The 21292-nt window shown below is 39.6% G+C and overlaps 1 long non-coding RNA gene and 1 pseudogene across 1 annotated transcript in view; one reads left to right on the top strand and one right to left on the bottom strand.

The window, feature by feature from the left end:
* LOC131273978 (uncharacterized) overlaps nt 1-21292 on the top strand; it is a 30676-nt gene that overhangs the window by 9030 nt on the left and 354 nt on the right. The window contains exon 2 of the long non-coding RNA XR_011646043.1: nt 9132-9216. This is a non-coding gene — a long non-coding RNA (uncharacterized lncRNA). The remainder of the gene's footprint in view (nt 1-9131; nt 9217-21292) is intronic.
* LOC101427923 (elongation factor 1-alpha 1 pseudogene) lies at nt 5291-7387 on the bottom strand (annotated as a pseudogene).

Raw genomic sequence — 21292 nt, 5'->3', positions numbered from 1 at the left:
TTCCTTTATTGCGGACTTCTTTTGCATAAAGTTGATCTTTTGTCATATAACTGATCCCTTCTCATTTCTGATTCTGTGTATATTTTAAATAATTTCTTTGTGTTTACCCTGGGGTTTATATTAAACAATCTTAGTCTATAAATTACTAATTCAAAATAATATGAACTTAACTTTGATACCATATACAGTGTCTGCTCTTATACCCCTCTGTTTCCCCTCTTTCTGTTGTGTTTGTCACCTATTACCTCTTCATTTCTTGTGTGTAACCATTACATGGAAGTGTGATTATTTTGTACTCAGTTATATTCTAAATCTTATGGAAAATAAAGAATAGAGTATATACTGAGGATATCACACTATTGGGTTTTGTATTTACCAATATAATCACCAGGGATCTTCACGTCTGTATATTGTTCTAAGCTACTGTCCCTAATCCTTTTCTTTCAACCTGAAGGACCCCCTTTAACATTTTTGTAGGGCAGGTCTCTTGGTGGTGAACTGTCTTGGTTTTTTTTTTTAAAGATTTATTTTATTTATTTCTCTCCCTATCCTGTCCATTCACTGTGTGTTCTTCTGTTTCCGCTTGCATTCTTGGCAGCACTGGGAATCTGTGTCTCTTTTTGTTTCATCATCTTCTGCATCAGCTTTCCGTGTTTTTGGCGCCACTCCTAGGCAGACTATGCTTTTTTTGCGTGGGGAGGCTCTCTTTGTAGGGCGCACTCCTTGTGCGTGGGGCTCCCCTACAGGGGGGACACCCCTGTGTGGCATGGCACTCCTTGCGTGTGGCAGCAATGCGCATGGGCCAGCTCACCACAAGGGCCAGGAGGCTCTGGGTTTGAACCCTTGACTTCCTATATGGTAGGTGGATGCTCTATCAGTTCAGCCCCATCTGCTTTCCTCTCTTGGTTTTTATCTGTTTACGTCTTAAGCTCTTCCTCATTTTTCAAGGATAGTATTGCCAAATATAGAATTTTTGGTTGGCAGTTTTTCTCTTTCTGTACCTTAAACATGTCATACCGTTACCTTCTTTCCTGCACAGTTTTTATTGAGAAATTGACAATTAGTCTTATTGAGGATCCCTTGTATAGGACAAATCACTTTTCTCTTGCTGCTTTCAGAATTCTCTTTTTCTTTTGCATTAAGCATTTTGATTAGTATGTGTCTTGCAATAGGCCTGTTAGAACTTATCCTGTTTGGGGTTTGTTATGCTTCTTGGACATGTATATTTATGTCTTTTGCAGGATTTGAGAAATTTCGTGAAATATTCTGTCTTCTTTTTTTTCTTCTCCTCTCCTTCTGGGATTCCAATAATGCATATGTTGGTATACTTCATGTTATCCCACAGTACCCTTAGGCTCTGCTCATTTAAAAAAAAAATTCTTTATTTGCTCTTCCAATTGTATAATTTTGATTGTCCTGTGTTCTAGTTCATGCATATTTTCTCCTGCCTGTTCAAATTTGCTGTTGAATGCCTCTAATGTACTTTAAACTCTAATATTGTGTTTTTCGTTGCCATAATTTCTACTATGTTCCTTAATAAACTTTCCAATTCTTTTTTTTTAATATATTTTTTTAAAGATGTATTTTATTTATTTCTCTCCCCTACTCCCCCACCCCCAGTTGTCTGTTCTCTGTGTCCATTTGCTGTGTGTTTTTCTTTGTCTGCTTCTGTTGTTGGCAGCGGCACTGGGAATCTGTGTCTCTTTTTGTTGTGTCATCTTGCTATGTGAGCTCTCCGTGTGTGCAGCACCATTCCTGGGCAAGCTGCACTTTCTTTTGCACTGGGTGGCTCTCCTTACGGGGCGCACTCCTTGCATGTGGGGCTCCCCTATGCAGGGACACCCCTGCATGGCACAGCACTCCTTGCGTGCATCAACACTGCGCATGGACCAGCTCCACACGGGTCAAGGAGGCCCTGGGTTTGAACCGTGGACCTCCCATGTGGTAGGTGAATACCCTATCCATTGGGCCAAGTCTGTTTCCCCCAATTCTTCTTTTAGTTCAAGAATCATCTTTTTTATATCCTTTCTATCTTTATCCATATTCAGTTTATGTCTATCCATATTTTCCTTTAGCTCCTTGAACTGATATAGGAGATTTGATGGAATGTCTTAGATTATTGTTAAAAATGTCTGTTTTCCTCTGAGGTTTTTAAATTTGTTCCCTGAATGAGCTATCTCTTCCTGTGTCTTTGCATGTTTTGTGGTCTTTTGTTGTTTTCTGGGCATTTGATCGTTTTGATGTGCTGACTTTGGAAGTCAGTTTCTCACTCTCCTGGGGTCATAGATCAACTGTGTGCTAAAGCTCTTCTTTACCATTTGATCAAAACTTGAGAGCAGCCTGTGTTTGTAAGAGTTCAGATTTTTTCAGGCCTTTCTGCTCCTGCCTCTTTCCCTGGGCATGCATAATGTTTACCTTATTATATGCAACTGTTTCTCCCACAGGAGAAGAATGCTTTTCCTCTGTTTCTCCTTCAAGATTCTTGGAATGTTCTCTTTGTTTTTTCTCCCAATCGCTATGATTTACTTAATTCCTTGCCCATGCTCTGGAATCCCTTTTCATTCCAACTTTTAGCCCTGAATCTGCCCTTTCTTTTTTTTTTAAAGATTTATTTATTTATTTTTAATCCCCCCCTCCCCCGGTTGTCTATTCTCTGTGTCTATTTGCTGCGTCTTGTTTCTTTGTCCGCTTCTGTTGTCGTCAGCGGCACAGGAAGTGTGTGTGGCGCCATTCCTGGGCAGGTTGCACTTTCTTTGGTGCTAGGCGGCTCTCCTTACGAGGCACACTCCTTGCGTGTGGGGCTCCCCTACGCGGGGGACACCCCTGCGTGGCGCGCCACTCCTTGCGCGCATCAGCACTGCGCATGGGCCAGCTCCACACGGGTCAAGAAGGCCTGGGGTTTGAACCGCGGACCTCCCATGTGGTAGACGGACGCCCTAACCACTGGGCCAAGTCCGTTTCCCAATCTGGCCTTTCTTACAGTGGTTCAGTATCTGCTTTTTCTGTAACTTTTCTGCCACTGGTAACTGCTGCATTAGGGGATCTTAACCCACAGAGTCAGCTGGAGTTAGTTTTCAAAATACCTTTTTTCTTGTTGCTGTTTTGTTTAGGTACACCAGCAATTAGGTACTGGGCTGGGAGTGTGCACTGATTGCCAAACGTTCCACCTTAGGTCTCCATGATCTCTTATTTTTTTCCTCAGTGCAATGAAAATGAGGCCATGGGATTCCCCCTTCAGGTTGGGTTCCTCCTTCCTGTAAATTACCTAGAAAATCTCTCCAGGCACTATGTTGGCAAATTAATGCTTGCCTCATTTACTCCCTTGTTCTCACAGATCATAGTCCTATTTTATCTGCCAGTTTATTGGCAAATACCATAGTTTCACATTTCCCATAGTAGTTAATCAATCCTTCATCCACAGAAGTGAAAGTCCTATACTTTATTTATTTTACTTTATTTTTTTACTTTTTCTACCCTTCCCCCCCACCACCCAGTTGTCTGTTCTCTGTGTCTATTTGCTGCATGTTCTTCTTTGTCCGCTTCTGTTGTTGTCAGCAGCACGGGAATCTGTGTTCCTTTTTGTTGCGTCATCTTGTTGTGTCAGCTCTCCGTGTGAGTGGCGCCATTACTGGGCAGGCTGAAATTTCCTTCGCACTGGGTAGCTCTCCTTATGGGGCGCACTCCTTGTGCATGGGGCTCCCCTATGTGGGGACACCCCTGAGTGGCATAGTACTCCTTGCATGCATCAGCGCTGCATGTGGCCAGCTCCACACGGGTCAAGAAGGCCTGGGGTTTGAACCGCAGACCCTCCCGTGTGGTAGACGGACGCCCTAACCACTGAGCCAAGTCCGCTTGCCAGTCTTACACTTTTAATAAAGGGAGCAATTGAGGCATGCCTACATCCTCAATACATAATACCAATTAAGTAACTTTCCCTCTATATTCCTCCACCTTTTCCCTATCTCATATCACCTCTACTCCATGTTAGTCCTTTCCATAGATGTAACCACTATTAACAGTTTGCTGTGCTTTTTTTCAGAACTCATTCTAGAAATTTACATATTTACATGTGAATATATAGGAATATATCTTCATTTTTGTGTTTTGGGGATTTAATTGTTGCATAAATGGATTTATACAAATTGTTTTTTTTTTTACTTATGCACATCTTGTAGATTTATCTGAGTTTATTCTTTTAAACTGCTGCATAGTATAATACTTTAACATATTATAATTTAAAAATTCTCCCCTATAGAGTTTTTACCTATCTGACTGAGTTTTATAAACTACAGAGGACCTCAATTTAAAAAATTTTTCAACAATTTCATATATTCAGAAGAGTGAGTAAACCCATCAATTTAAATAGTAACATTAAGCAAACACCCTTGATCCCCCCACCTAGGTTTTTAATAGCACATTGTTAGTACTCTAGAAATTTCCTTTGTGCTCCTTTCTGATCATAACCTCCTCTCTACTCATCAAACGTAACTACTATTCTGATATTGTGATAATCATTCCCTTCCTTTATTTTATAGTTTTACCACTAATATAAACATCATCGGATAATGCATTAATGAAAATTGAATCATACTGTATATATTCTGTCACTTTCTTCTTTCCCTTAATTTTGTTTGTGAAATTCATTGATGCATATTATTGATGTTCGCTTAGGTTTATTGTGGGAATTATTCCAATCTATGAATATACCACAATTTATTTTGCCATTGTACTGTTGATATACTTTTGGGTTATGTCCAGTTTCAGGCAATGATGCTATGAACAACTGGTTCAAATCTTCTGGGGCAAGAGTTTCTTTAGTATATATCTATCTACAGTTGCTTGGCTGTAGTCAATGTACATATTCAACTTTTTCTAGGTACTGCCAATTTTTTTCTCAAAATGGTTGTACAAATACACATTCTTATTAGCAATATATCCACATTATCACCAAGATTTGATATGATTAAATAAAAAATTTTTGCAAATCTGATACAGGTATAATGGTAGTTCATTGTGCTTTTTTTTTTCCCTCATTAAACTTGGTTTCAATGGGTCTCCAGATTCTGTGATAGAGTTTTGATCAAGCTGTTTCCATTTAAAAAGTACTGATTTTAACAACTAGTTACTTAAAACTGCCACAAAAAACAAATGGTCCACAAAACATTCCTTTCCTTCTGAAGGTTTTACAATGCATTGTTATCATCAAGCAGTCTTTTACTATTAAACTTAAATGGTCAATTGAGGCAAACGTTCTGAGACCATTTTTCCACTGCAGTATTATGGATAATATTCATTTAGCCTTCTGAGCTTTCAGGGCAGGCTTGGTGACCTTGCCAGCTCCAGCAGTCTTCTTGTGCACTGCCTTGATGACACCCACAGCAACTGTCTGCCTCATATCATGAACAGTAAAATGATCTGGAGGAGGATAGTCAGAGAAGCTCTCAACACACATGGTCTTACCAGGAACCATGTCAACAATGGCAGCATCACCGGCTTGCAGGAATTTGGAGCCATCTTCCAGCTTCTTACCAGAACAGTGATCAAGCTTCTCCTTCAGCTCAGCAAAATTGCTAGCAAGGTGAGCTCTGTGACAATCCAGCACAGGTGCAGAGGTAGTACTGATTTGAAATGGATGGTTTAGGAGAATCACCTGAGCAGTGACACCGACTCCTTCCATTGGTGGGCCATTTTTGCTGTCACCAGCCATATTGCCATGACAAATATCTTTTAGAGAAACGTTCTTGACATTGAAGCCCATGCTGTCCCCAGGAAAAGCTTCATTCAAAGCTTCATGATGCATTTCAACAGACTTTACTTCAATTGTAATATTGACTGGAGCAAAGGTTACCAACATGCCTAGATTGAGAATACCAGTCTCCACTCTGCCCACAGGGCCGGTACCAGTACCACCAATTTTGTAGACATCCTGATGAGGCAGATGTAAGGGACTGCCAGTTGGATATGTAGGTGGCAGGATGCAGTCCAGAGCCTCAAGCAGCATAGTTCCACTGGCATTGCCATCCTTATGGGTGACTTTCCATCTCTTAAACCAAGGCATGTTAGTACTTGGCTCCAGCGTGTTGTAGCCATTCCAATCAGAAATTGGCACAGACGCTATTGTATCAGGGTTGTAGCCAGTTTCATTAATGATTTCCTCATATCTCTTCTGACTGGAGGGTGGCTCAGTGGAATCCATTTTGTTAGCACTAATAGTTGTTTCACACCCAGTGTGCAAAGCAGAAGAGCATGCTCATGGGTCTGCCCATTCTTGAAGACACTAGCTTCAAACTCACCTATGCCAGCAGTAACAATCAGGATGGCACAGTCACCCTGAGATGTGCCTGTGATCAAGTTTTTAATAAAATGTCTGTGTCCTGGGGCATCAAGGATGGTCACAAAGTACTTGTTGTCTCAGATTTCCACAGGGAGATATCATGGGTGATACCATGCTTATGTTCAGCTTTCAGTTTACCCAAGACCCAGGCATACTCAAAGGATCCCTTTCCCGTCTCAGCAGCTTCCTTCTCAGATTTTTCCTTGGTTCTTTCATCTATTTCACCACGTTTTTCTTCATTGCACTTTTAATATGCATGTGCATTTCTTTGATCATGATAAGGCTGATCATCTTTTCATATGTATATTTACTCTTCAAATTTCCTTTTTTTGAAGAGCTTATTTAAATCTTTTGCCTCTTTTCTCTCTCCCTCCCTTCCCTCCTTCCTTCTCCCTGTTTTCCTTTCTATCTTATCTTTTTATTTGCATTTTGTAGTAATTATTTCTATAGTCTTGACTGTATTCCTCTTGTCTTTTTTTTTTAATGTTACATTAAAAAAATGTGAGGTCCCCATATACCCCCCATCCCCCTCCCTCCACTCCTCCCCCCATAATGACAACCTCCTCTATCATCATGAGACATTCATTGCACTTGGTGAATACATCTCTTAGCACCGCTGCACCTAATGGTCAATGGTCCACACCATAGCCCACACTCTCCCACAGTCCACCCAGTGGGTCATGGGAGGACATACAATGTTCAGTAACTGTCCCTGCAACACCACCCAGGACAACCCCAACCCCCGACAATCTCCCTATATCACATCTCTTCCTCGCACTCCCTACCCCCAGCAGCCACCATGGCCACTTTCTCCACACCAATGCCACATTTTCTTTGATTACTAATCACTAGTTCATGAATAGAATATCAGTAAGTCCACTCTAATCCATACTCTATTCCTCCATCCTGTGGACCTTAGAATGGTTGTGTCCACTCCACATCTATATCAAGAGGGGGCTTAGATTCCAGATGGATGCTGGATGCAATTCTACTGCTTTCAGTTAAAGGTATTCTTGGCTACCTGGTGTGGTGATTGACCTTCTTCACCTCCATGTTAGCTGAATGGGGTAAGTCCAATAAACCAGAGTGTAGGAGTTGCAAGTCTGTATTCCTCTTTTAGTTACATGAATAGCAAGTGTTTTCTCCTAGTTCATGGCTTATCTTCTCACTCTCTTTTTGATGCCTCTGTTGGATGGCCTTAATTTTAATACAGTCAAATTTATCCATCTTTTTAATTGTGATGTTCAATTTTATGTCTTGTTTTAAAAATCCTTCCCTACAACAAAATAATAATACTTTCTAAAAGATTATTGCTTTTCCTTTCACATGTAGATGATTAGTCCACCTGAGATTTTTATTTATGTACGTAGCATTAAAGGTAAATTTTTTTTTTTCCAAATGGATACCCAATTATCCCAGTACAATTTTTTGAAGTTTCATCCTTTCCCCACTGATCTGCAATATCAACTCAATTATATATCAAATGTTCAGATGGGCTCTTCATTTTGTTGAATTAATTTATTTTCCATCTCTGAGCCTGTATCACATTGTTTTAATCATGGAAGCTTTCGAGTAAGTTTTGATAACCAGTAAGGCAATATCTTCCTCTATCCTCCATCTCCCCCATACCTTATATCTTGGTCATTAAAAGTTCTACATGAATTTTAGAATCAGATTGCAAGTTGCACACACACACAACACACACATAAACTGTTAAGATAGTGATAATTATTCTATTGACTCTATAGATCAATTTGGGGAGAATGGATGGCATTATAACATTGAGACTTCAAATCCATAAATAAATTCACTTTAGATTACATGAATGTTGCATAAAAAATATAAGAGACTCTCATATACCACCCTCTCTCCCCCTCCCACACTTTCCCACATCAACAACATCCCTCGTTAGTGTGGTACATTTGATTATAGATTACATTATAGTTTATACTCTGTCCTGCACAATTTTGTAGGTTATGACAAAATATACAATGGCCTGTATCTGTCACTGCAATGTCATGCAGAACAACTCCAATGTCCTGAAAATGCCCCAATATTACACCTATTCTTCCCTGTCCTATCCCTCAGAACCTCTGATGGCCACTGCCTTTATATAAATGATAAGAGTTCTTCCATTGCTAGAATAATAATAAGTCTATAGTAAAATAATAATGAGTCTACTTTACTCCTTTGTTCATTCCCCAATCTTGAGGATTTTTTATGGTGATGTCCACTCTGCTTCTAACTGAGAGGGACCTTAGATCCCATGGGGCAGATGAATGGAACTGTCTTGCTTCCAGTTGCAGACACTCTCTATTCCTTGGGATGGGTGTTGTCCCTCATCATCTCCTTGTTAGTTGTCCTGGGTAATCCAATGAAATGTGGAGTAGGTGTTGCAACTCTACTGAAATTCAGCACACAACTAGCACATGGATGGATCAAAGATTTGTCTTTGGAATATATATTTATCAAGTATAATGCTAATTATAGGTTCAAATAAAAGGGGCAGAAGAGCCATGTGTAGAAAACCTATAAATGAATCTAACTCTGTCACACTCCAGAGCATAAATTCCAAAGAAGGGTCCATTGACAGGGTGCCAAATTCCTGCTGCCTGCCTTGCTTATAGTTTCTGGATGTCTCTAGGGCCCTCAGGAGCTTCACTATTGAGGCACTGTTTACTGTGGCAGTCGATGAGATCCTGCTAACCTCTGGAATGACCTCCCAATTCACTTTGAAATCTCTGAGCTATAAAAACTCTTTTGTAATTACCATTTCCCCCTTTTGGTCTTTTTACAGATGCATTGCTAGTTGACACTTGGTACTAATTCCGCAGTGCCAGGGAGGCTCATCCCAGGGAGTCATGTCCGCTGCCAGGCAGAAGGTAATGCATTTATTTGCTGAGTTTGACTTAGAGAGAGGCCACATTTGAGCAACAAGGAGGCCTTCAGGAGGTAATTTTTAGGCAGTGTATAATGCTAGGCTAGGTTTCAATTTCACAAGAAAAGATTCATAAGAGCAAGCATCAATATCAAGGGCCTGGCATAATGGTCTGTCTTCCTTCACTAGGCACTGCCTTTGCATTTGGGGGATTCTTGCTGTCCTATTAGAGAATTTAGCAGAACTCTCCAGGATAGAATTCAATATTCTTTTGGTTATTGGGTGGATCTTCACCCATCTAGACAATGCCCCATGAACATTTGGACATATTCATATGCCTTAGAGGCATTCCCCCCCCCGCAAGTGGACCCCTTTCTATGCATCCCCCCACCACTGACACCCTGCACCAGTGATCCTTCCCTGCTACTCTTGTGACCCTTCCATGAACCAAAACCTCCCCAAAAATGAGGCCAACAAAATAACCAAATACATTTAATAAGAAAATGAAAAAATAGTCTTAGAAATAACCAATAAAACACAAATAATTGTTAAAAATTTGAAACAATAAAAAAGAAAAAGATGTTTAAAAATTTTAGACATTGTGTCTTTCATTATTGTAAGTTCTGTAGTCTTGTGTGTTCAGTGATATTTTCTTCCAATATTTCTTGATTTTTTTTCATTTTATCTTTAAAGAAGCTTTAGGATACAGAAAAGTCACATGAGAATATAGGGAATTTGCATATACCCAATGCTTTCCCCCTTTCCCCCTCTCCTATTAATAACATTTTACATGCCTATGGTACATATGTTACAATTGATGTACAAATATTGAAGCATTGCTACAAACCATGGACAATGGTTTACATTATGGTTTACCTTTTGGATTATACACTTTTATAGATTTTGACAAAATTTGAAGTAGCCTGTATTGCAAGATCATACTGAACAATTCTAATGCCCTAAAAATGCCCTACATTCCATCTATTCTATTCTTCCCTCCCCCTCCTCTCAGAACCTTTGCTATGCTTTGATTTTTGAAGAATAAGATTCATAGTTACTTGCAATAATATTGAGGGTTTGACATATTAGTCTGTTTTCTTTTACCAGGTACTGCCTATGTTCTTGAGAGATTCTTGTCCCTCTAAATGAGAATATAGTAGGACTTCCCAGTATGGGAGTTTGATATTTCCTTGTTTATTGTGTGGATCTCCACCCACTGATATAGCACACTATGGCAAGATGAACACTTACATATTCCATAGAAGCCTGCCTCAGGTGAGCACAAAGCACCCCCACATCCAACATCCCACACCAGTAACCCTCCCCTGTCATATTTGCCAAAGGAACATTCCCAACATTGTACACAGAACTTCAAATCCCACACCTTTCCCTGACCCCCCCCCCCACAGTTCCATGGATAGTACAACCCAACCCCCCCAACCTCCCTCACAGACCAGCACGATCAAACCCAATCATATCACTGCACCACTGTCATGCTCACCCACTGCACAACTACACCCTTCCACTTATAGATTTTCCCCATAGGGACATCAGCTCACCACCCTCTACTCCCTTTCTGTCTCCTGTAAACCTATCTTCCAGACTCTAACTCTGTGAGTCTGCTCAATTTGCTTAATTCATATTAGTGAGGTCATGTAATATTTTTTCTTCAGTGCCTGGCTTACTTCACTCAACATATGGTCTTCAAGATTCATCCATGTTATCCAGTGTGTTAGTAATACAAAACTACAGTGGTCAAAAGTGTATGGTATTGGCATAAGGAGAGACATACTGACCAATGGAACAGAACTGAAAGTTTTGATATAGATTCTCACATATATGGACAACTGATATTTGATAAGGCCACTAAGCCCACTCAACTGGGAGAGAATGGCCTCTTCAGCAAATGGTGCTTGGGGAAGTGGATATCCATATCCTAAAGAATGAGAGAGGATCACTCTTTCACATACTACACAAAAAATCAACTCAAAATGGATCAAAGATCTAAATATAAGAGGCAAGACCATAAAGCTTCTGGAAGATAATGTAGGGAAGCACCTATGAGATCTTGTAGTTGGAAATCATTTCATAAACTTTACACCCAAAGCATGAGCAATGAAAGAAAAAACAGATAAATGGGACCTTCTCAAAATTAAAAACTTTTGTGCTTCAGAGAAGTTTGTCAAGAAAGTGAAAACGTACTATACCCATTGGGAGAAAATATTTGGAAACTATCTGATAGGGGCCTAATATCCAGCATATATAAAGAAATCTTACATCTTGAAAACAAAAAGATAACCCATTTAAAAAATGGGCAAGTGTTTGAATAGACACTTCTCCAAAGAAGAAATACAAATGGCTAAAAAGCACACGAAAAGATGCTCAACATCACTAGCTACTGGAAAAAAAGCAAATCAAAATTACAATTGAGAGATCATCTTACATCCATTAGGCTGGTTGCCATTAAAAAAACAGGACTACAAGTGTTGGAGAGGATGTGGAGGTAAGGGAACCCTCATCCACTGCTGGTGGAAAAGTAGAATGGTGCAGCCATTGTGGAGGATAGTTTGGTGGTTTCTCAAGAAGGTAAACATAGAACTCCCATATGATCCAGCAAGCCCACTGCTGGGTATATACCCAGAAGAATTGAAAGCAGGGATATGAACAGATATATGCACACCAATGTTCACTATTGTCAAAAGTTGAAAACAAAACAAATGTCCATCAATAGATAAGTGGACAAGCAAACTGTGATATATGCATACAATGGAATATTACTCAGCTGTAAGACAGAATGCAGTATTAATGTTATCTTTCTTGATTACCCTTGTTACATGAATGAAGCTTTAAAAACCCTGGTTTATTTCTGGCCTATATCTTTTTTTTTTTCTACTTATTTTTTTTTCCTTTTTTTGTCTTTATTTATTTATTTTTTAATGTTACATTAAAAAAACATGAGGTTCCCATATGCCCCCCACTCCTCCCACAACAACAACCTCCTCCAACATCATGGGACACTCACTGCACTCGGTGAACATATCTCTGAGCACTGCTGCACCACATGGTCAATGGTCCACATTTAACTTTACACTCTCCCCCAGTCCACCCAGTGGGTCATGGGAGGACACACAATGTCCAGTAACTGTCCCTGCAGTACCACCCAGGACAACTCCAAGTCCTGAAAATGCCCCCACATCACGTCTCTTCTTCCCACTCCCCACCCCCAGAAGCGATCATGGCCACTTTCTCCACCTCAATGCCACATTTACTTCCATCGCTAATCACAATAATTCCAGAATAGAGCATCAGCAAGCCCACTCCAATCCATACTCCACTCCTCCATTCTGTGGACCCTGGGATGGCTATGTCCTCTCCACCTCTGTATCAAAAAGGTGCTTAGATTCCACTTGGATGATGAATACAGTTCTCCTGTTTGCAGTTGTAGGCACTCTTGGCTCCCTGGTGTGGTGGTTGACCTTCTTCACCTCCATGTTAGCTGGCTGGGGTAAGTCCAATAAACCAGAGGATAGGAGTTGCAAGTCTGTTGAGGCTCAGGGCCTGGCTATCACATGGACAGTCCAGAGATTCAGGTCCCCAGCACCAACCCCAGGTCAGGTAAAAGTGACGGGAGAGGCTTGTGAACAAAGATCACATCTGAGTCCAACTTCATCACACTCAGGAACACAAACTCCAACGTAGGTCCAACTGACATGGCACTGAACTCCATCTGCCATGACCATAGAACCTGTGGGTCTCTGTAGCCCTCACAAGAACCAATACCTGGGGTTGTATCTACTTTACTTGTCTCTGGGATTCTGTTGATGGGTGCATAAGGGCGACCCCTCTGATGACCTCCCGGCTCTTTTTTGAAGACTCATAGCCATATAAACTCATTTGTCCTTTCCATTTCCCCCTTTTATTCAAGGTCAAAAAGCATTTTTAACTCCTGATATTACATGTAGGCTGAGATATTCTGCTGGTCAACTCAGACCACATTATCAGCTGGTACTTGGTAGTAATCCCTTTGTGCCAGGGAGGCTCATCCCCAGGAGTTATGTCCCAGGCTGGGGGGAAGGCAATGCATTTACATGCTGAGTTTGGCTTTGAGACTGGCCACATTTGAGCAACATGGAGGGTCTCAGGAGGTAACTCTTAGGCACCCTGCAGCTCTAGGCCTAGTTCTTATTTCAGGTACACAGGCTCATAAGCATAGTCATTTGCATCAAGGGCTCATGGTTGGACCATCCTTTCTTATTGGTCTTAACCATTGCACTCGAGGGATTGTTGCTGTTCCATTAGGGAATGCAACAGAGCTCCCCTGGCCAGGAACTCAGCACTCCCCCAGATGTCATTCCAACTGTAACCACTATGAAAATACCCAAACATTTTTATGCACCCTGCACATATGCCCTGGAGAACTCCCTCCCAATCATACACCCCCCACCAATAACCCCCCATACCAGTATTCTTCCCCCGCCACCAACAAACCTCTCTGTGGTCCAAAACCTCCCTGAAAATGAAGCCCAATATATTACCAGGCTCCATTAATAGTAAAATGGGATATAGTGATGGGTTTAAAGGTTAGATATAGAATACATACTAATTTAGAAAAATTAAAGTAAAATAAATTGGGGTATCAAAAATAAAAACATGAAGAAGCTTTGTTTCTGATGTTTTGCCTTCCATCAATCATGGCAGTAAGTGTTGCCCTGTATGCACATTGGCAAGGCAAGTTTTTCCATCACTTCCTCAGTGTCTACGTACTTCCTTTTTCTTTTTTTCTAATTATTAAACCTGTCTTCACAAAAGTTTTAGACCACAGTAATTTATATATACAATATACAGTACTCCCACATATTCAACATCAGACACTTTGTCCCTTCCCCAGCAATAATCTTTTTACATCTTCATACTATATTTACTGCAACAGATGTACAGATATTGAGACAATAACTTGACGTAGAGGACTTAGGACCCTCCTATCAATCTTCTTTAGGGCATAGGTTACAAATTCAAACATTTTCACTGACAGATCAGTAAATATACATGACTGGAGGGAGTGTAAGGCACACAGTCGTCTTGGCATATCTTCCCACATTTGGTAGAGACATAATTATGTAGAAATAGTTCTCGACTACAAGAAAAACAACAGCAGAACATGATGATGAATGGTAACTGGCAGTAGACTTCAGTGGTAGGGAAGCCATGTGGAATGGTGGTTGCTGTGGCAAACTGACATGCCTTGTCTAATGAGGGAAGTTGCTATTAGCCACTGATTGTTGCAATGTAGATTTATGAGCCTAGGTTTGACAGACATCTCTATTTTAAGAAAAGTCTGGAATTGAGGTATTTGTTGTGAAATTTCTCATTTCGAATATGTTGTTAATTAATTCTTTTTTTTTTTTTTTTTACAAAAAGAACTATAAAGGCAAGAGAACACAGGTGGATCAAATTTGGAACGCAGACTATACTATTCAAAGAGTTATTATTCTCACTCAGAACTTTTACAATTGCTTTTTTTTTGTTTTTTTCTCTTTAATTTTTTAAAAATGTTACATTCAAAAAATATAAGAGGTCCCTATGTACCCCCCACCCCCTCACCCCACTCTTCCTACATCAACAACCTCTTTCATCATCGTGGGACATTCACTGCATTTGGTGAATACATTTTGGGGCACTGCTGCACCACATAGATATTGGTTTACATTGTACTTTACACTCTCCCCCAGGCCCCACTCAGTGGGCCATGGTAGGACATACAATGACCAGCATCTGTTCCACAATTGCTTTTTGAGTTTAGAGTACAACCACAAAGACCAAAGCTTAGGTAGTTTAGTAGGAAATTCAATGACAAATTATTAACCATATGGTATTTGTTGTTCAAATTAAAAATGCTTACTTGCCCCCATGGCATTTTCTATGTGTGTTGTTTAAATTTATTTTAATTAGTGAATGACTGAGTTCAGAAAGTTGAATCTCAGTTTCCTTTTCAGATAAAAAGTGCAAATTATTAAGAGAAATAGGTTTTGGAGAGAGAACATGCCCAAGTTAGGTAACATGAGGTGGGAACAACTTTATTTTCATTTAGTTAAGCAGAATTTGAGTTTTCTTTAAGCAACATGTCTAGAGAGGTTGTCATTTGCTAAGTGCGAAATGGCAATCTGACATGGCCTGGGGAACAAATATCAAATCTAACATGTGGGTTATATTTGCATGTTTTCTTTCATCATTGTCCTAAGGAACTGTAACTAATTTTCAACTGCATGTTAAAGCCTGGCTGTGTATGTAAGAGCAAGACTTCAGCAAGTCTGTTAAGCTCTTTCTTCATTTTTGTTCTACAGTTTAAGGAAGGTATAAGATCATGAGAAGTCCCAATTTCTGGGTGAATGTCTTGATTAATAATCACACAAGATCAAGTATATTAAGAATGGGAGTAAACCATTCTTCTATAAAACAATTTCACCAAAGGCGCGTGTGTGTCTGTGTATGTGTGTGAAGGAGATAGAGAAGACTGAAATGTAGTTTTTAATGTATTTTTAAATCTAAAGTGGAGTCAGTAGACAAGAGATAGTTGGGTCTTATTTTTTATTCACTCTGACAAACCCTATTTTTTAATTGGTATATTTACACCATTATATTTAAAAGATTATTTATATAGTTAGATCAACATCTGCCACATGTTGTTTAGCTGTTTTTTATTTGTTGCATTTTTTCTTTATTTCTTCTTCCCCCCCTTTTTACTTTTACTTGTTTTAATTGAGCATTTTGTTTACTTTCCTTTTATCTTGTCTTTTAGAATATCATTGTCCTTCTTTAAAATATTTTTTGTTGTTCCCTAGAGTTTGCTATATACATTTTTAACTAATTTAAGTCTACTTACAAATAACAAATTCCACTTCATATGTAGTAAAAGTATCTTATAACAGAGTGTTCTCACTTCCTGGAATGTAGTATTTGCTAATTCATTGATTCAATAAATAATTTTTGAACACATTCTATGTGACAGGTACTATGCTAGTTTCTGGAGGTACATTGGTGAGGAGCTCTGTCACAGCCTGCCCTTGTGAGATTTAATCTTCAATGGGGAGCTTGACATGAATAAAATGATCATACAGATACAGATTTACAAACAGTGATAAGTTTTGTGAAGATCTCATGCACAGGTCTCTAGGCAATGGTGTGGGTGTGAGGGCAAATCTAGATTCTCCTCCTCTGGGCAACTTCTCATTTTACTGGGATCATTTCTTTGTACCTTGGTTTTTCCTGAAGATAACAGAAAGAACTAGATTTCTTCTTGGAGATTCCAAGAATCTCCATTTCTCTGCTAAATCAGTGCTTGAAAGGAATAGGAGGTGTAATCTGCTTTTACTTTTGACAGGTTTATTTCCACTGCTTTACCCAATCTCCTCTCTAGGTGGAAACAAATTTCTTTGGACCTCCTGTTTCTTGTTCTTCTTTTCTATATCTTCCATGTTTGTTCCAAATCTGTTATAAAAAGTGGTGGGACAGTAGAGGCTTCTAATTGGAAATGGGCAAATGGTTTTAGTTGGTTCCTTCTTCTTTCACTTAAAACCTAGTTCAAGTCTGTTTCAGATGAACTGATTTCCAGGGTTTAACAGAACATTTTCAAACTGGTAGGATGATAGAATAATCAGTTTCACACAACTGCAGGAACAATAATATGGATCTTTATAGTTACCCAGGAGTGTGAAAAATGTCATCTTTATTTTTCCACAACTCACTTTACTGACTTTAAGCAGGAAACTTAATCTTGTCACCTTTTCTTTCATTGTCAAACTCAAGTTTGTCTTTCTTTTGTCACCTTCTCCCAGCATTGAAGCTAAGTTAGCTGAGGGCAGCTGGCACCCTGGTGTTGGTAGGAAAATTGTACTTACTTTTTATCTCCATCTGTCTTTGTCCTATTCTGGCACCTTTAAAATGTCACTCATCTCTTCTAATCCTTGGGCATGTCTTCTACACACTCTGAAATATATCCAATCTAAGATGGTACCTTCTCAGATTCTGGTCTTTGGTCTCGTCCCCACTGTACCCATGAGGAGGTCTCACCTTGGTTTTCATCATCGCATCTGTTGTGCCTTCTTCACACTATCATGTATTTTAGTTCTGCTGCTCTTCATATATATGTAAGAGAAAGCCACAGGTAAAGGGAGTGCAGGGGACCCAAAACACATTGGCTTATACCTCACACTACTATAGCTGGAGTAAATTCTTGCTCAACTCAAATGACCAGTAGCATTTTAGAAAAGGCATTGACTTTAGGGTTCAGACTGATCTGTGCTCAAGGCACTTTTAAAAAGAACTTTTTATTTTGAAATAATTTCAAACTTATGGGAAATTACAAAAATAATGCTGAAACAACACATAGAATTTCAATGCACTCCCATGCAGATATCCAACTTACCAACTATTAACATTCTGCTACATTTGGTATATCTTTTTATCTACCTATCATCTACATTTCTTTATCTATTTTTATCTATCAGACCTATCTGTCAACTATCTATTTTCTAAACATTTGTCCCAATAATGTTCTTTAGGGAATTTCCCCCTCCATTATTAGGTCCAATCCAGGATCACATAGTCATCATCTGCTCTGCTCTGTAAATTTATCTGCATAATCTTAAGCAAGTCATTTTTCTTTTCTCTGATAAAGAAAGGTCTATGGTAGAGGAAGAGTGGGAGTAATGAAAAAGAGGAAAGAATTGAACCAAATAACATTCCAGAGTCTTTCCATTTCTAAAGTTCTATGATTCTGAGTGAGATCATCAGGGGTCAAAGGAAGTCTATTTTGTTAAGAGAACTGAACAGTCCCCTGGAACATAGAGTCAAGCCTGTTGTGCAATGGCGCGTGGCTCCCTGACCCTTGGGATTTCAGTAAAGGCCTTGGCGATGGTCCGGAGCTACAGAGTTCCCGTGGCTATAGCTGTTTACTCACATCCTTGAAAGGACAGGGAGATGATGACTCTGGAAATGGAAAAAACCAAAAATGCAGTTTTTTTCAGAAGCTCCAGCCAATCTCTGCCCTCACTTCCTCCCTTCAACAGAATTTCGGGAAACTCTAGACATTAAGGCTTTATTACTCTTTTCCCTTCAGCTGCTTCTTTTCGCTGGCTTCCCACAAGTCTGCTCTGAGACTGCTTGAGCTCAAATTATCAATGTTTCCTAACAAACGAAATCAACCCAGTGGCTGAGATGAGCAAGGGGATTTGCTTGGTTACTGTTAGCCTAAGAAGGGTGGAATAGAGCCAAGCAGAGCTGGAGCGAAATTTGCCCCTGATATTTGTTGGCTCTGTGATCTTGTAAATGTTCCTTAGCCTCTTTTTTTTTTTTTTTAAAGATTTATTTATTTTATTTAATTTCCCCCCCTCCCCCGGTTGTCTGTTCTTGGTGTCGATTTGCTGCGTCTTGTTTCTTTGTCGGCTTCTGTTGTCCGCTTCTGTTGTCGCCAGCTGCACGGGAAGTGTGGGCGGCGCCATTTCTGGGCAGGCTGCTCTTTCTTTTCACGCTGGGCGGCTTTCCTCACGGGCGCACTCCTTGCGCGTGGGGCTCCCCCACGCGGGGGACACCCCTGCGTGGCACGGCACTCCTTGCGCGCATCAGCACTGCGCATGGGCCAGCTCCACACGGGTCAAGGAGGCCCGGGGTCTGAACCGCGGACCTCCCATATGGTAGACGGACGCCCTAACCACTGGGCCAAAGTCCGTTTCCCCCTTAGCCTCTTGATACTCAGTTTCCTTATTTGTAAAATGGAGATGAGTGCCCCGAAACTACAATACTATCTTAGAGAGTTGTAACAATCAAGTGAGATAATGTATGGACCACAATATATAATCAATGCATGGAAGTTATTATCATTAAGGATTTGGTTGTCATGTGGTTATAGCTTTGTGAGTTGTAGGTGAACTCTAGAGCAGAATACAGTTTTTGGGATTGCTCTCCTTTCTATCCTTTCATTCTGTAGTCCTGAGACTTGTTTACTTCTAAGCTGTACTAATAAAGTATATCTAACTGTACTACTAGAGTTTATCTAACTGCTATACTAGAGTATAATTCTGCCTTCTCTTCTTCCCAAGTTAGAATATCTGCAAGGGCCTCCATAAGTACATGGATTATTTCTAGCTATCATGATCCTATTTAATTTCCCTTAAAAAAAAATCATACCCTGTGGGGAGAGTAGAACTATAAGATCATATTGGTGAGGCCCAGAACCCAGGAGATGATGTGTGGGGAAGTCTGTTTAATGGCCAAAGTGTCCATGGTTGGCCTCTTCTGTTCTCTAAGATTACTGGACAGTCATTCCTTCATTCAAGAACAATTAAGTTCTAGCACATTCCAAGTGCAATTTATTCAGCGATGACCTCCTACAAAAACATGGACAGGACAAAGAACAGAGATGATTATTTTGTAGGACTTTAGGGCTGGATGGAGTTTGGAAGGCAACTAGCTTAACTCTCTCAGATGACTGAAAAGAGGCCTCAAGGTCTTAAGTGATTTGCCCAAGAAGTCAATGGCCAGTTATGCCTGGAATGGACTCACCTGACTTCCCATTTCCATCTTCCATTCCTGAATGAATTCTAATGATTAACTTCTTTTGTCACACAGATCATAAGTAGTCAGATATTTGGTAAAATGAACAAAGGTCTTGAAGGGAGAATTTTAGAGGTCTGGAACTCTTTTTTTTTTTTTTTAACCAATACAACTGAAATATCAGAATTTAGAGTTTGTCTTGTTTTAGCCATGATTAGACTTCTTAACTGGGTTTAAATAGGCAAAATCCTAAGACTTTAAAATATTTAATTATTTTCTAACTATAACAACAATTTGGGAATATATAATAACTGGGAAATGAAAAAAAAAAATGTTAAAGAAGAAAAAGTTACCCATCACCTCAAAACTAAGAGGAGGCTCCTCTTTACATCATAAAATATTAACTTCTGATTTTTTCTTTACAAGTCTCTAACTCTCTCTCTTCCTATAGTTGTGTCTTTCCGAGGAAGATTTGGAATCATATTGTATCGATTGCATTGTACATACTTTTTTCACGTATTATATCATGAAATGTCTTTCATGCCTTTAAGAAGATGTTTAAAAAAACACAGTCACCAATATGCCATTGCTTGGCTGTACCTTGGTCCCTGATTTATTTAACCTTGACCCTGTGGCTGGGCATTTAGGCTGTGCCCACCTTTTGGATGTTCTAAATAGAGCGGTGATGAACATCTCCACACATAAATCTTTGTTCACACCTCTTATTACTTCCTTGGGGTAGATAACTGGAAGTTGAGCACTTGGGCAAGAAGCATGACCTTTTCCAAATCTCTTGATACCTATTGTCAAATTCAGAGGCATTTTAAATGTGAAGAAAAGGTCAGCAGAAAAGGCTCTCCTCTAACTTCTTTTATGGGGCTGACTTACTTGCTGACCCAAACCAGATTTTCAATAATTTTATCACATCTGAAACTTGATAATTACTAAAATGGATTCTATGTCTATGCTAGCTACTCTGGGAGGTGATTTCCTGTTCCGTCAAAATGTAATTATTGGTCACTTAGTATGTTCTGGATATGGAAGGTAGTTGAAGATAAACAGATGACGGGGATAAGTAACTGTGTAGATGAGGATGTGTTTGAATGCTACTAATGCTGACTGAGCGGAATCTCCAGTTTCCAGGCATCAACCATGTTTCAAGTGAGGTTTCAGAGGGCAATAGAATGAATTTTTTGTATTTATTCACACAGTTTATTCCTTTGAGTATTTTTCCATTTTTTCCTGTCCCTCCCCCAGTATTGAAGAAGTTATATATGATCTCTTTCTCTCTCTGTCTTCCTCCTTTCATATAATTTTTCCTACTGAACAGTTTGTTGAGAACAGTATGGGAATATTTAATTTAGTAAGAGCTATTTTTTTAAAAGTATAATTGACCCTGTTTTCTAGAAAGAAAAGCTGTTTACCTTATTTGGTAGATTGAATTATATATCTTAACAAAGACAATCTTATTACCTTTTCTTGTAGGTGTGAACTTACTTGTAAACAGGATCCTCTGAAGATGTATTATCAGT

Source organism: Dasypus novemcinctus, chromosome 17 (genome assembly GCF_030445035.2).
Source record: "Dasypus novemcinctus isolate mDasNov1 chromosome 17, mDasNov1.1.hap2, whole genome shotgun sequence".
NCBI lineage: Eukaryota > Metazoa > Chordata > Mammalia > Cingulata > Dasypodidae > Dasypus > Dasypus novemcinctus.
This window is presented reverse-complemented; position numbering and strand designations above follow the sequence as displayed.